We start from the raw sequence: 13,806 nt of genomic DNA, 5'->3' as shown, positions 1-13,806 counted from the left end.
ATTAACTAAAAGTCATGGCAGCTTTCAAAGGTCAGTTTTCCAGTGGCCTCGGTAGCCAGAGTGGCTTCCTCAGGAGGCCCTGTACCATGATATTTCATCTTCCTTCCAGCCCCAGTGCTACTAGCCAGCTCTGGATGTATACTCCTGGCTGATGTATTTTCCACTTTCTTCAAATATTTGCTAAAAGCTTCCCAAAGCTGGAAGCCTTGCGGCTGCAGAGCACTCTGTGAGAGAGATGAAGCAATGGTTTCTATGACAACGCTTTGGCACTTATTAGTGTTTGCGTAGGCATTGAAGCAAGAGCTGGGGTCCAGACAGGCCCTTGCTGGGAAGGGATGAGCAGAAAAGAAGGCTGAGGTGACAGAATTGTTCTCACCTTGTCCTCTTGGTTGGTAGCCCTAAAGGAAAGCCCCAGGGAGATGAATGAGGCACAATTTGGCCATATGCCTTTAGAGACATGCTTTTAGTGCTCCTTGGGGAGCTCCAGAGCCATTTGCCTCACTCAATATCTGCTGTCTTTGCTACCAGGTTCAGCTTCCCTAAACACCCCTTCATCCTGCCACCCACTCTTTTGCCCCAAACTTTGCTGCCTTTCCCCTTTGTAGAAGAAGTCTAAATCGTGGTATCTGGGGCCTTTCCCACTCTCCTTTTCAGTAGTTTGCTGCTTCCCCCACTCTAACCTAACTATGTCCCTCCTACTTCATCAAGATTTCTTGTACTCCCTGTCACCCTGCTGGTGTTTCTACTTCTTCCGTGTCTTACATATGATTTTCCTTGTTTAGAGTTCCTAAAACCTTGACTCGTGTGTCCAAGACTTTCCTTTCCTTTAAGACCTGTCTCAAGCCTCAGTTTCCTTAAGAAATTTTCTGTGACTATCCCAACTCAACGGAAACCCCTTTACTGAGCTCCATTTGCATTACTGCTCAGAATTGGCATGCAGTTGGCACCTAAACACATACTGCCTTTTCAGTTGTTTTACTACTTTATATAACTAGATGATAGTTTCCTCCCCAGAAAGGGACTTTTAAAGTTTGTTTCTGTTCCCACATCACCTAATACAGTGCACTGATTATAAGAAATTAATTAGAAAATATGTGCAAAATATTTAGCTTAGTGACACAAAATACTTAGCTTAGTTAGCACATTTGACTGTAATAGTAACTGATGGATAGATGTGTGGTAGTATTATTATAGCCCTCATATAGTTCTTGATTGATGACTTAGTATCTCTGTCACTACTTCCTCTCATGGGCTGAGTATGATGCTCCTAAGCATTCATTTAGTCTTAAGCTTGGAAACTTCATGAGCCATTAGGTTGACAAAACTCAGTCTGTGACCATGTACCTCATCCTCACCTTCTGCTACTATCTGATTGCCACTGTGGCTTTCAGCATAGGCTGCATATTTTTCAGGGCCCAATGAAGAATAGAAATATGGGGTTTCTTATTAAAAAATTAAGAATTTCAAGAAAATACGAGCAGATAATGAGAGCAGAGCATTAAATGAAGCACAGATATTTTCTGAGTGTGGGACCATGGGTCACTGCACAGGTAATGTTGTTCAGGAAGCCAACCCTGATACCGTCCTCATTCTCCTGTGCTACTTACCAAGTCCCTGGGACAAACGACAGGGAAATCTACATGTACAAACACACCAAATGGTTCCGGACTAATTTATCAAAAGCCAGTTCTCAAAAAGTTAGTTCACTGGCTGGTCAAACATCTAAACAACCAAGTTGCCATAGTTGTGGTCTTAGTTCCTTGACCATGCATTTGCCCTTTCCCAGGTGCTGCTTATGCCTCTCACTGTTCCTATTCCCATACTTTCAGTTTATTAATCCTCAGGTCTTAGCACATTTGACTGTAAAGGAAAGATTGTGTCTGTTTTATGTCCTTTGCTTCCCATGTTCTGATTGCTTTTGAATCAGCCATGGTTACTTTAAGGACTGAGGTGAATACCATTCCACCACCCCACGCTCCATCTTCAGGAAAATCAGGCAATAGAGAACAACAAATGTTCAAGAATTAAAAGCTATTATCTCAAAATAACTAGAAGAAAGATGTTCCTGAAACAGAAATGATAATTACCATGATTTGATCATTATACATTGTATATAGGTATTGAATTATCACACTATACCTCATAAATATGTATAATTATTATACCAATTAAAATTTTAAAAGCTGAAAGTACAGTAAGTCATAGTTTTGCAATCATACTTTTACCCTGCTCATAGATAATATCAGTTCCTAGAACAGTCTAACCCCATTTCTTTAAACATAGTAAGCATAATTTTGTAGTCTGTACCTGATATGTCTGATACCTGAAGTCTTGATGATCTGTTATACTTTTTGCTTTGTCTACAGGTTCTTGAACATTATTTTGTGTTTTCTTGTCTGTCTGATTATCTCATATGCCACTTGTTGTATTTGAAAACTATTTGTAGTAGTAATTTGAACCCTAGGATAAAGTTATCTTTCTTCAGAGAGAGAATTTTTTTTTCTGCTTTGGCCAGGATCCTGGGGATGTGCTAGTCTGGAGCCATTTTCAGTTTATGACATGCATTTTTCCTGGACAATATAAATTGAAGTTGAGAGTCCACAAGGTTTTTGTGTGGTTCACTCTTATCTGTAGGTATAAGAATGCTGAGCCCTAACTTTCTGTATGGAGTGTTTCCTTCAAGACTTGTTACCTTCTACTATCACTGTGCTTTGATTTCTTTTCTCCTTGACCCACAAAACTTTCAACATAAAGTTTAAATGTGCTGGCATGGGAAAATGTTCTAAGGGCAAAAACATGTACCCACACATTACTCAACTCTCAAAGTTCCCATTATTACTTCATTATGTCCTAAAACACTATTTTGTTCTTTATTGATTTTTAAGAAGATATATATATATATATATATATATATATATATACACACATACACACACACACACACACATTGCAATGTATTTGCTTTCAATCATTATAAGAAATCAAAAGCATACCACATCCAATGCTCTCATGCTTTGAAGTAGTGTAAAACTATGAGAAAACGCACACACACACACACACACACACACACACACACACACACAGTAGGTGAGAAAAATTCTTGAAGTCACTTACCCAGAGCCACATAGTGAATTAGTGATAGAGCCTGAAGGAGAACCCAGGCTTCCACAACAATGTTACTATCACATTAACAAGCATCCTCAAACAATGAGAAAAACAGTTATTTAGGTATTTCCCACTGTTTTACCTACTACTTCTGCCAAGTGCTGGGAGGGTGGCTTCTGGCAGCTCCTATTTCTTTCCTTCCATCATCCTTTTATAGCTTATTTTCCCAGAAGTCCTGCTTTATTCCTTTTGTCTTTAACCACCTGCTCTGTGCAAGAAACACCTAGCAAAATAGTTGAAAACTTTTCCCAAGCAGTCATGTCAAGGTCTTGGGCCTTTTTCTTGCCTTTCTCTCCAAGTACCCTTTTCAACCCCTGGATGTTTCCTTAGAAACGGGAAGGTGGGTGTGGCAATGGAGCCTGAACAATGGCAAATACCCAGAGGCTTTCTTGGCTAATGTAATGGCCCAAGTACCACCAATGATGAACAAAGTCTTCTCTGCCATTTACCCTTGCCCCCCAGCCTGTAGTAGCAATCTCTCAGGTGCTGCGTTGGAGAACATACATACAAGAGTTCTGGAGTACTTTCATACATGAGTGTTAATTTCTCCATCTGTGCTGTCATCTGTGACTACCAGAAGCTGATCTTAAAATGTGTTTAAGCAGGTTAGTAGAACAGCACCTCCAAGAAAACCCACCATTTTGGAATTGCCCACCTAAGCTGGATCACGGAGACTGTGAACCTTTACCATTTTTGGAGAGGCTGATGTAGGAGACTCCAAAATGCCTGGGAGATGGGAGAGTCAAGCTATGATATATGATATAGAAAGAAGCTTTCAGTGGTCTATGCAAAGTCTACAAGGGAAAAGATAAAGTCTACAAAGTGGACAGATACCCCAGCCACTGACTTCTCCAGATTTTTCATCCTCTCCTGCCCACCTCTCGAATGAAGTTGACTTCCATCTTAGAACTTAAACTTTATTAGCTGTTCTTTTCAAGGATCTTCGACAGATGCTACAGGTATAATCAGGCACAGGTGTCTGGAAAGAGGCCAACAAGGGCAAGTGATGGGAAATGTGCCCAAAATGTATGTGAAATTACCTTGGGTGTCAGTTTGGAAGCATTAAGGTATTTTGACAGCAGTGAAAGGCAGAACCACACTACTAACACTTTCCACTATGTTATGGGCATATCCTTTCAGGTTGTCAGGATTATGTTATATTTTGATTTTCAACAGTTATATTTTCTGACATTTTGAGCACAGTACATCTGCTAATATCTGAGGAGAATTATAGACCATTTAACATACAATTATGGGTTTCTTTTTTATTTAAATAAGAGATTTCACTAAGCTTGCCATCTCCTATATGTGATATGATTGCACTCAATTTCTGATGTTTGTTTTCCCAGGGTAATGAGAAAGAAGCTATTAGGGAAGTTGAGAAAGGAAGATAATTGGAAAGTAAAATTCATTAAACTGAAGTTGGATCTAGTCTGTTAAGTAAGAGCCACATGTACTGTGAACAGTTCTGCTGACTCACACCCACCCCCCTCAGCTAGAAAGGCTCTGGTATGAGTATCACTTATTCTATTCTAGGAAGTTATGGCCTCAGGATTCTAGGCAACTGCATGCAGGGCTGATTTCACTCCATCCTACTTGCTGTATCCACGGGCCAGGTCTGGGTTAGACTTTGGGGCAGTTGCATTGTCTGTGCTGTTTTGTGGTTCTAATGGGTAGAAACTTTTCAATACTGGTCACCTCTGTTTGACCCTGTTTCTAAGCTTTTATTTCTGCCATTGCTGTGCCACGAAACCCAGGCAACCTAGCCTTCTCATTTACCAATCTAAGTTTCACTCTGTAACCTCATCTCTTATTGTTAACAAGGGCCAACCTGGCTGACCTGCCCAATTATGAAGGAAAAGGAAAGTCTTAACTGATGGTGGATAGAGAGCTGTATGGGAGGTGAGACTGAGAGAAGCAAGGAGGGTCACATGCTGAGTAGTTCTAATTTGTGGGATGCTGTGCTTCGTGCTTTACATGCGTCAACTGTATTCATTTCTGTCTGCAAAAGAAATAGCCAACTCTATATTGTAGGGGATGACTTGATTTCCTTCAAAGAATACTCCATGAAGAATAAGAAGCCTATAGTCAAACAAGTGTATGACTTTAAATAAGTCACTTTCCTTCACTGGGCTTTAGTTTACTCCACTGTAAAATGGTCACATAGTCTTTGGTCAGTTCACCACATATACTTCTAGTAAGGAGAGAAGTGGTACAGATTAGAGTGCTTAGAAAAGTATAAAACATTATATATTAGTATGTAAGGTAATGTAGAGTAGACATTAGAATCAGAGTACAGATGGGCTGGGGGATCCCAAATCTGAGCCCAGTAATTTGACAGCTGTGTAATCATGGGTAAGACACTTAATCTATGGGTGCCTTAGTTTACATACCTATAAAATGTATATATGGATAGTACCAGTTCATGGGTTTTCATAAGGAAAATTGAGATACTGTGTATGAAATGCTTAAAAGAGTAATTAGAGTAAGTACTATGAAAATAGTATTTAATATTACATATATTACATGCTATGAATATTTTATTTCTTTGTCTTTCTCATGGGCATTATCTCAGTATTGAGAATGCTTAATGCAGCAGTACTTGGCTAGTGCTGAAAGTCCATATAGGTTGTATATAGCTCTCTGCATGCTAGAGAATAACAAATAACTCTACCCTACAATACACGTATTCCAAAACACCTGGCATATAAGGGAGTGGAATTTCAGTACTCCCAGTGAATGAGAGACAGACCTCTCTAAAACTGACAGCCTTTGAGGTAAATGCAGAGAGGACTCATTTACATAAATAAAGGATGCTTTTAAATTTTCACAAATACCTTCACTGTATTGAGATATGCCTGTGTAGAGGGAGATGCACTTATTCCATCACTGTACACCATTTAGTGAACACCTTGTTCATGCCATGTTTGAGATACAAAGAGGACTAAGGTTTAGCCCTTGACTTTAGAGAATTGACTATTTAACATAAGAGGGGAGATAAGGCACACACTCAAATTCAACGTGTTATAGGACAGGATAGTGTGAACTATCATGCTAAAGAGAATACACATATATTCTTTATATGCTGAGAAGTCTATATGCATGCTAACAATTGCAATTTTATACAGGCCCTGAGAATTGTGAAGTGCTGTTGGAGATAGAAAATGGAGGGTTCATTTCTTGCTGGGGGCACCATGGAAGCCACCAAAGCATGAATAGGCTTTCAACTGGCACAACTGATGGAAAAGGGAACCAGAAAAGCACTGGAGATGAAAATATACATGTAAAATGGGTATGAAGGGACTAATGAGTGGCTTGTGTTGACTTCCATATAGGATACTCATAGGGTTTTTTGTTTTGTTTTGTTTTTGGTTTTTGGTACTGGGGATTGAACTCAGGGGCACATCCCCATCCCTATTTCTGTATTTTTTGTTTTTTTAGAGACAGGGTCTCACTGAGTTGCTAACAGCCTCACCATTGCTGAGGCTGGCTTTGAACTTGTGATCCTCCTGTCTCAGCCTCCTGAGCCATTGGGATTATAGGCATGCACCACTGCACCCAGATTTTTTTTTGTTTTTGGTACCAGGGATTGAACCCCAGGGTGCTTAACTACTGAGCCACATACCCCCACACACTCCAGCCATTTTTATATTTTATTTAGAGACAGGGTCTTGCTGAGTTTTTTAAGGCCTTGCTAAGTTGCTAAGGCTGGCTTTGAACCTGTAATTCTCTTGCCTCAGCCTCCGAGCTGCTGAGGTTATAGGTGTGACACCACACCTGGCCTTTGATGACAGAAAAAAAGCTAAAAAGTTTGATTAGAGCTGAGCTTAAATGCCAGACTACAAAGTTGGGCTTATTTAATAGACATTGGATAGCCAAGGGGAATTTTAGAACAGAGGAATTACATCATCCAAACTTCCCTTTTGGAGGACAGTGTGACAGCAGAATATAGGAAATGCCATCTACTCTGGCCACCTGAAGGACTTACCTGTTGCAGACAAGTATCTTTCTGTTCTGTATCATCAGTCTTTTTCTTTCCTGAGATATGCAATGGCAGCCTGCTGCTTTCAAACAAATAAACATACAATTGAAAATCTCTGAATTCATACTTTTTTCTAGATTTCTCCCCATTTCTTAATTGTCCTAACATGATAGATTCTTGAAACAAAGTCTGTACTCAACTGTTTTCACTTCCTCATGTATTGTTCTCTTCTTGACTTGGTCTAGATAAGCTTCTATACCAGTTATATTATAGTCACTACTTTTATCAAGGTCATCAAGGACCTCTGCAGAGTGACATCCAATGGTCATTTATTTCTCCATCTTTTTTTTCAATACTGTCTTCTCTTGATTTTTGCAATTCCACAGTTTCCCAGTTGTCCTCCTATGTCTCTAGCCATTCCTTCTCAGTCTCCCTTGTTGACCATTTCTTCTGCCCCACAACTCCATTTTAGGTCCTCAGCCCCCTTTATCAGTGCTGACTTTTATAGTGATTTTATCCAGTTCCATGGTTATAGGAAGTGTCCACTTGCTGACAATGCTCTCACCTGACAGCCCTCACCTCTTAATACTACTTAACATTTCTACTTAGTGATCTAATAGCATCTCAAACTTGTTTTATTGACAAAAACTTCTTTTTGATCCATGCAGTTTTCTTTTCTGATGTGTCTTTGTCTTGTTTTGGTATCAGGGTGATACTAGCCAAACCCACACCAAATTGTTCCTACTTTGGATTTCAGCTTGTAAGTAAATGGTACTATTTGCCCAAACCAAAACCCTAAGCTTCATTCTTGATGTTGTTGTTGTTGTTCCTCTTCCTCTTCCTCCTCCTCCTCCTCCTCCTCTTCTTCTTCTTCTTGTTCTTCTTCTTCCTCCTCCTCCTCCTCCTCTTTCTTCATCTTCTTCTTTTTCAGTTGTAGATGGACACAATACCTTTATTTTACTTGTTTTGATTTTTTATGTGGTGCTGAGAATCGAACCCAGTGCTTCACACATGCTAGGAAGCATTCTACTACTAAGCCACAACTCCAGCCCCTAAACTTCATTCTTGATCCTTCTTTCTCTCACCCAATATTTCCTCTTCATCTTCTTATTGACAGTGTTATTGGCACCCCTTTGAAAACATCAAGACTCCATCCATGCTCTCTAAACCCATTGCTCTCACTCAGGTTCAAACTAGCACCATACCTTGTCTATACCACTGCAATAGTCTCTCTCCCAACTGTCTGCTCACTTCTATTTTTTCTCATATTATTATCCATAGAGCCTGTGATGACTTCATCACAGAGCCTCCAGAGTGAGCTTTTAAAAATGTAAATTATGCAATGTGACCCCTCTACTTGAAATTATCCAGTAGCTTCCAGTTACACTCCTCATAAAATCCAACCTCCTTCCTATGGCTTGTAAAGGCCCCTCACATCTCTTCAGTCACATCTTGCACTACATCCCATCTTGCTCAGTATCATGGTCTCACTCTCTTTTCTGTTTTGTTAACAAGCCAGTTAGAGCCTCTGTACCAGCTGCTCTCTTTTCTTAGAATCTTCTTCCCCTGGGTCTTTACATGTGATAAGGCTTCTTTTTGTCATGTAATTCTCAATATAGATGTCACCTCTTCATAAACGATTTTCTTGACCACCTAGAGTAGTCTGCTTTCTTTGTTGTCACTTTCTAACATATTGGCCTACTTTCATTTTCTTCATAGTATTGATCTCTATCCAGTTATCTTGTTCTTGAAGTGTTTACTCTCCAGTGTCCCCTACACACAACTGGGAAGTAAACTTGATTAGAACAGGATTTGCCACTGTATCTCTCATGCCTGCAATAGTGCCTGACATGTAGTTGACACACAATAAATATGTATTGAATTAGTGTTAAGTATTAATTGGCAACAGAAGGGTTACTGAAGGAATACAAACAATAAACACTAAAACCTCTAATTAAACTGGTGGCAGTTGGAAGCAAAATGAAGGGAAAAAATCAATATTAGACTAATCTTACCCAGATTTCATCTAAAGGTATTTAATGCTGCAAAGAATAGAAGACTATTTGCAGGTCACTATGTCTATTACAAAGAATCAAAACTGAGACCACAAATCAATAAAGCAATAAGTAATGATTCATTTATTAATCAAAAATTTAAAAATTATTAGTTCTGCAGAACTTGCTGACTAGAAGTCACAAGAGTGGAAGGAAGAGACAAACAATGCTTCCATATATTTTGCCATTAAAATAAAGCAAGAAGTTTGAGAGAATAATTGCTGGTGGGTGGGAGGCAAGAATAACGGAACATGCTGATTTTTACTCATCCCCTGAAGTGTCTGGGAGACAGTTTAAATATGGGTCTAAAAGGACCAAGGAGGAGACAAGAGATTTGGGATATCATCAGCATAGAGATGAGAGTTGAGAGCAATACAAATGGATTTTCATGAGAAATACAAACTAATTGAAAGGGATCTATTTGTCATATCATGTAGCTCCAAGGAAATACACGTAGAAAGTATGGATTATAACAATCTCCAATTTCTCCAGCCTACCCCACGGTTTGCATTCTTTCTCTCCTTCTCTCTTTCTCTCTCTCTCTCCCTTCTTTCTCTCTTTTTGGTACCAGGGATTGAACCTAGGGTGCTTAACCACTGAGCTCCATCCCCTGCCCTTTTTTATTTTATTTAGAGACAGGGTCTCACTAAGTTGCTTAGGGCCTCACTAAGTTGGTGAGGCTGGCTTTGAACTTGTGATCCTCCTGCCTCAGCCTCCCAAGGCACTGGGATTACAAGCGTGTATACTGCTCCTGGCCTTGCACTCTCTCTTAAGTAACCCTGTGGATCCTTTTCCAGGCAGAGGAAACCTGAACATGGGCTATATGGAAGTATTGTGATTGCCCTTGATATCTGCCTCTTGATTTATTCCTGTCACACCTCACAGGGACAAATATCAAGATAAGCAATGGAGAATGCCTCTGAATGTCTTTGACTTTGCAGTCTTTTTGCAGGGGAAAAGCCTAGCTATAAAATCATCACTGCAATTTTGCTTTTCCAATACAAATGCACATTCTGATTGTTTAAACATACCAGAACTCATGCAGTCAGTAGAAATCACATTAACAATTTCATCCAAACATGTAAAGCTTTTTGTAAATCTGACTTGCTCCCTAATGTTGTCAGTTGAAATACAGTTATTATCAATTTTACTTGCTATCATCCTGTAGCATGGCCAGATGAAGGAACTCAGTTAGTAGCAGAACTGGGTTGAGTCCCTCAGACCTCCAGGCTCAGCTCCTAGACTCAGAAGGAGCTGTTGCAATGATCTTAGACTGTTATTCTACCTCATCCATTTGTCAGTAAGAAAGGTCTCATCTTCCATGCTGGTCTTCATGCTGGACTGGTGGGAGCCAAGACCCTAGCAGACACTGATTCGTCTGCTTCTATCAGTAGATGGGAACCAGCCAGAGTCAGGGCTTATGCAGAGAGTATATGATAGGGTCCCTAATGAACAGAAGACATTGTATGTTTAGTTTCAATTGAAGGGCTTATTTGTCTTGTATCTATTTCTAGACTCCATAAGGTGAACCTGGTTGCTAAGTGAGGTTAAAAGGGAGTCTGTAAAATAGAGAACCAAAGGACAAAGTGGCAAGAGACTCAAGGCCCCTAACTGCTTGCAGGAAATGAAATCTAGAGCTTATTTCTGGGCCTTTGACTTAAGCAGGAGAGTGGTGGGTTTGGTTAACCTTTTGAACAAGAAAAGACAGTCTGAATTTGAATTCTTGAAAAGGATTTCACTTCCATTGGAGGGAGAATAAAAGAGTATGCTCCATCAGAGCAGTGACTTTGTCTTGTTTACCTTTGTGTCCTTCAGGCCTAGAACAGTACCTGGCATATAGCAGATGCATAATAAATATTTCTTGAATATGAATTCAAAGTGATTTGAATATAATTCCCAAGTCTTAGAGATCATATTGATAAATTCAGCTTGTCTAGTGGGAACCTTTCCTAGGCTTTTACCGTAAGAATTTAATTTGTCTAACGGTTCTGGTAAATAAGCCAAAAACTTACAAAGATTGCTTTTTAAAATGGTCTTGTGCCCATTTTCTCTTTTTTTTTTGTTTTGCTCTCAACCTAGTCTTCCATATTGAACATTTTAAGATTTTTTTTCTCTGAGCTAATAATCACCATAAGCTCCCATTCTTCCTCCCCCTATAGTTGGGTTTCTACCACAATTGGAGCCTGATAGCTTGGATTTCCATTTGCATGCAGATCTCTGCTTAGTGTAACATCAGTGGGTTTTATGGAAAGTGTGCGTGCGTGCGTGTGTGTGTGTGTGTGTGTGTGTGTATTTGCATGTGTTTGTGTGTATGTGAAGGCACATGTGAATATGCATTTGTTTGTGGGGCTGAGGATTGAACCCAGGGCTTTGTGCATGTGAGGAAAGCCCTCTACCAACTGAGCTATAGCCCAAGCCCCTGTGAATATGTATTTTTGACTTCCTAGAAGGAGAAAAACTAAAGAAGGCAATAGACAGTGATGATTCACATAAATGATTATATACTTCTCATCCTGTCACTTAGACCAATTATAAATATTAGATATGAACATTCTCATTATGGTGTAGATATTAAATTGTCCCTAAAATGGAGCTGTCCAGTTCAAGGCAATGGTGGAACTTCCAAAGACATGCAGGTAGTTAATCCATTATCTCTCCACAGGGATAGAAGGGAGTCTGTAAAATAGAGAACCATTGTAAAATAAGACATTGTAAAATAAGAGACTGAATAACCCAGAAGACAAGCAAGCCCATGGATACAAAAAATATTTCACTAGCCCATGAGCAGGACTTTGGGAGCAGCAGCCACCATGAGCTCCCCCCGGCCCTGTCTGAGTCTGGCTTTTTAAGCTGACTAAATTCAGAAACTCCAGTCATGTGCTCCCAGTCCCACTGTCAGCTTCTCCCACCATCTCTAGAAATTGCCAAGGAAAGGAGAATAAAATTTAATTAGAATGGGCAAGAACTGAAAGAATAGGCAAATGTTAAGAGGTCACAAATGATCTATAGGTCACTAACACAGGCAAATAAATCATTTAGGACAACCACTGAAATGCTTACCAGATAGTCATCAGAAAATGCCTTATGCAACTGTGCAGATTAAAAAGTGAGTTTTTTTTGTCATGGATAATACAGAGTAGTTGTCAAAAAAAAAATTTTAGTGCCTCTATCCCATAGTGTTAATAATAATGACAATGGATATTTATTGAGTGCTTACTCTGTGCCCCAATACTTTGTTAATCATCTTATACACATTACCTTACAACTCCATTTACTCCTCACAGTGATTCCCATGGGCCAGGTGTAATTATATAATATCCACTAGTTTATAAATGATGAAGCTAAGGCTCAGATTAGTGACTACATTCTCTTGAGTCATATAGCTACTGAGTGATAGAGAAAGGATTTGAAGCAAAGTCCTCTAATCTCTGAGCCAAATCTATTCAGCAATATGCTATTTAAGTGCATGCCTTCCTTTGACTCTTTACATAAATCATAATTTTATAAAATCTAAAACTGATGTAGTGGCAAAGAAGTTGTTCTAGTCAGCTTTACATCTCTGTGAGCACATAAGACCTGACAAGAACAATTAGAAAAGGAAAGCTTTATTTTGGCTGATGATTTTAGAGGTTCAGTCCATGGTTGGCTGACTCCATAGCTCTGGGCCCAAGTTGAGGCAGAACATAGCAGAAGGGCCCAACAGAGAAAAACTGCACAGCTCAAAGTGAGGTCAGGAATGGGGTGAGGTGGGGTGGTGTTGGAGAACAAGCTGTGCTCATCAGAGATAAGATATGAACTCCAAAGTAATGACTCAGAGTCAATACACTGATTAGGTTACACCTGTCATAATCTAATCATTTACCTCTGGATATTCTTGCATTGTCTCAAAAGTAGGCTTTTTACAGGGATAGCTCATATCTAAACCATAATAGAAGTCTAAAATTTTGTCATTTTTTTTTCATGCAAGGAGGGACTTAATAAACAATTGCCACATCGGTTTATCAGAAAAGTACAAAAGATAAGCATATTGTAGTATATTGTATAGTAGTAATAAATATGTCATTATATTTGTTTTTAAGCTATGAAGAGACAGAGGTACCTTTTACTGAGTAAACTTTTTTATCTCATAGGCAAGATATAGCAGAGGTATCTGTGTATTACTTTCACATAAATATGTGACATCTTCAGAAACATACTCCATAACTGAGGAGAAGGGCATTCTTATGTAGTTTCTTCTAGGAGGGAACTCTGAGAATGGAACATAGAATGGTATAGACTCTAGGTATATGCAGTAAGCTGGACTTATGAGCTCTTGAGGATTGGGTTTCCATTACTGGCTCAGGACTGAATGACAGAACTGGGTCCAAAACAGGTTCTAAAGCTAGAGGTTCCCAATGTTCCTTGTCAGCTAGCTACTAGTATCTGCCACTGCAGGTGGGAGAATTCAAGGTTGTATAAGTCTGTGATTCTACAAACAGATTCAGAACCGTCAAGTTGTTTCTATTTCTTTATCTGTACAGATACTGAATGATAGAAAGGTGTAGGCGTTCAGTAGTCAACAATGGGCAACACTTCTAGAGTACTATTTCCCTATGTGCTATAATT

This window comes from Urocitellus parryii, chromosome X, assembly GCF_045843805.1.
Source record: "Urocitellus parryii isolate mUroPar1 chromosome X, mUroPar1.hap1, whole genome shotgun sequence".
NCBI lineage: Eukaryota > Metazoa > Chordata > Mammalia > Rodentia > Sciuridae > Urocitellus > Urocitellus parryii.
This window is presented reverse-complemented; position numbering follows the sequence as displayed.